The following is a 2,363-nucleotide window of genomic DNA, read 5'->3' as shown; positions in this document are numbered from 1 at the left end:
GCTACAGAACTATAACTCAGTCACAGGGTGCCCCAATTATTTATGGGCATTGGGAGTCCTGGTACTAGGCTGCAGAGTTATCAGTTATAAAACAATACTAGGCTAATGCGCTAAAAGGCTAATGGTTATAAAACATTACGCTGTGCCTCTATAACCTATGACCTCTGAGACTTGCTAGCATCTGGATTATCAGTTAAAAAAAATCTATCACATTCAGAACTGCTGCAGAATCATTAGTCGCACGAACCCTAACGACCCTTAGCTACACAATAGATCAACAGTGTCTTCCGAGGAATGTGCTAACCAAGGCTTAGTGAACTACACTAAATCAGAAGTGTCTCTCTAAGAATGGGCTAACTATTTATTTAATGAGCCATATGCTTCCCGCACTAAGAGTTTCCCGCGCTTGAGCTGAAGAAGAAGGAGGCCCAGCGGCCATCTTAAGGAGATCAGCAGCCATCTTAAGCATAGAGCAAATTATGAATAAAAAAGTATAGCCTTTACTTTCTATATATTCTATAATACATGCAATAACTTAGGTTTCATCTTGACCTTATCCACCAAAGCTATGACATGTCCCCTCTTTGCCCTCCTGACTGCTCTCTCGTGTACTCCGACGCTTCTTGTACCCCTGAAGGGATTCGCTGCATCCCAGCTCGCTCCAGCTGAGAAAAACCTCATTCATTTTTCCTGAGCATTCTCAATACGCCTCGTCGACTGTTGGTCCATAATTCTGCCGGCCTTACGTTTCACTCAAACAGGAATTGTTAGTTTGATTTCTTCGTCTGTATCTGTTATCCGCCTGTAATATTACCTTGTTTATTTTCCTTCTGGGACTGGAGCACATGCCTAGCCTCACCGACTGGACTTGCTTGCTGCTCTGAATTTGCTACTCTACTTTCTTTTGTCTGGGATATTTCGTCAATGTTCTTACCCTCTAACTGCTCACAACCACTCATTGACGACATAACCTTGATTACAGCCGATCCCTGATGTCAAATTTCAGATGTGGAGTCTCTGCCCGAAATGTCATCCATCCTTTGACCTCCACAGATGCTGCTGCTTGACCCGCTGGGTTCCTCCATCTTCCTTGGTCGCATTTTCTGTTCTGTCTACGGATGTCCGGTCCGTGAGATGGACAATTTTTCTCTTGCGGCAGATCCGGCTGATCAGCCGAGGATTTCCAGTTATTTCCGTGTTTGTCACTGTGTAAACTGTGACGGACAGCGCGATGTTGGTCCGCGGAGCTTCAGTGGGTGAGTCACACCGGTGTCAGAGGGTTTGACTGTGCAGGAAGCGCACAGATCAAGTGTGAAGCCGTGATCGTATAGTGGTCAGTACTCTGCGTTGTGGTCGCAGCAATCTCGGTTCGAATCCGAGTCACGGCAGATCGTCGTTTATACATTTGGCATTCAACGCTCTCCTTTTGCTGAATTTCCGGCCGCCGCTTCTCCCAGGGTGTTGATTTTTGCTCTGTCACCACCGGTTTTCCCCTCGATACATGAAGTCAGTCGATACATTTCGAGCTGAATCTTCCAGAGAGATCAGCAGAGACGAGAATGTAAATAGGCTCTCTGGGTATTTATAATCAATAAACCAACACGGATCGCAGCCCGGGACCGTGGAGTGCATGAGGAAGAACTAGCCGACTGCCTCAGCAAAATCGCAGGATCTCCGTTCTCTGATCCAGCCCCTGTGGGCGGAGAGCTGCCCTTCCACGCACTAGCCGTGCCTGGGAACCGCCTGCTTCTGACGTTCTTTGTTGAACGGCCAATGTCGGTGCCGCTCACACACTAACTCGGGACCCGTCTCCGCACATATTGTCTTCGTTAAACTTTTTTGTTGATGAGTCAGTGCCGATTGGTAATTCATTTCTCATTCTATTCCCATTTATAAATCAATCTGTTCCTCACCATTGCAGATGTAAAGGGCTCAGTCCTACGGACTGTGAACCCACTCGGACTGAACTGGGCCAAAATATCCCAAAGTGGACGTTAATGGGGATGTGTAAAGTCAAAGATCGTGGCCGAAATTGAAGACGAATGGCATTGTCAGTCGCAGTTCTGGGTAAAAGACAAAACCTAATATTTATTTATTTAGTTATCCGTCTGTCTCATTCTTTCTCTCTCTGTTACTAAGTGCAGGTATCCATACCCAGGCAACTCACCAACTTCCGGTAACCAACAAACGTACAGTTATTATCCGGAATCGCTCAGTTTCTTGAGGTGCCGGCATGTCTTTGATTCCTGGTCTGTCGCTGGATCCCGGTTGTTCCCACACCTCCAAACTCCACACATCTCCTGTGAGCGCTGGACCCAGTGCTGGTCAGTCAGTCCTCAGAACTGCATGTATTGTTCACTGAC

At 46.8% G+C, this 2,363-nt stretch overlaps 1 non-coding gene across 1 annotated transcript; it reads left to right on the top strand.

Annotated features, from left to right (window-relative positions):
- Window positions 1-1,316: 1,316 nt before the first annotated feature.
- On the top strand, window positions 1,317-1,388 carry trnah-gug (transfer RNA histidin (anticodon GUG)). The gene has a single exon. It is a non-coding gene; the product is annotated as a tRNA-His (tRNA).
- Window positions 1,389-2,363: the final 975 nt, after the last annotated feature.

The sequence above is a fragment of the Pristis pectinata genome, chromosome 17 (assembly GCF_009764475.1).
Source record: "Pristis pectinata isolate sPriPec2 chromosome 17, sPriPec2.1.pri, whole genome shotgun sequence".
Taxonomy (NCBI): domain Eukaryota; kingdom Metazoa; phylum Chordata; class Chondrichthyes; order Rhinopristiformes; family Pristidae; genus Pristis; species Pristis pectinata.
The sequence above is the reverse complement of the archived record's forward strand: the minus strand, read 5'-3'. Positions and strand labels throughout refer to the sequence as shown.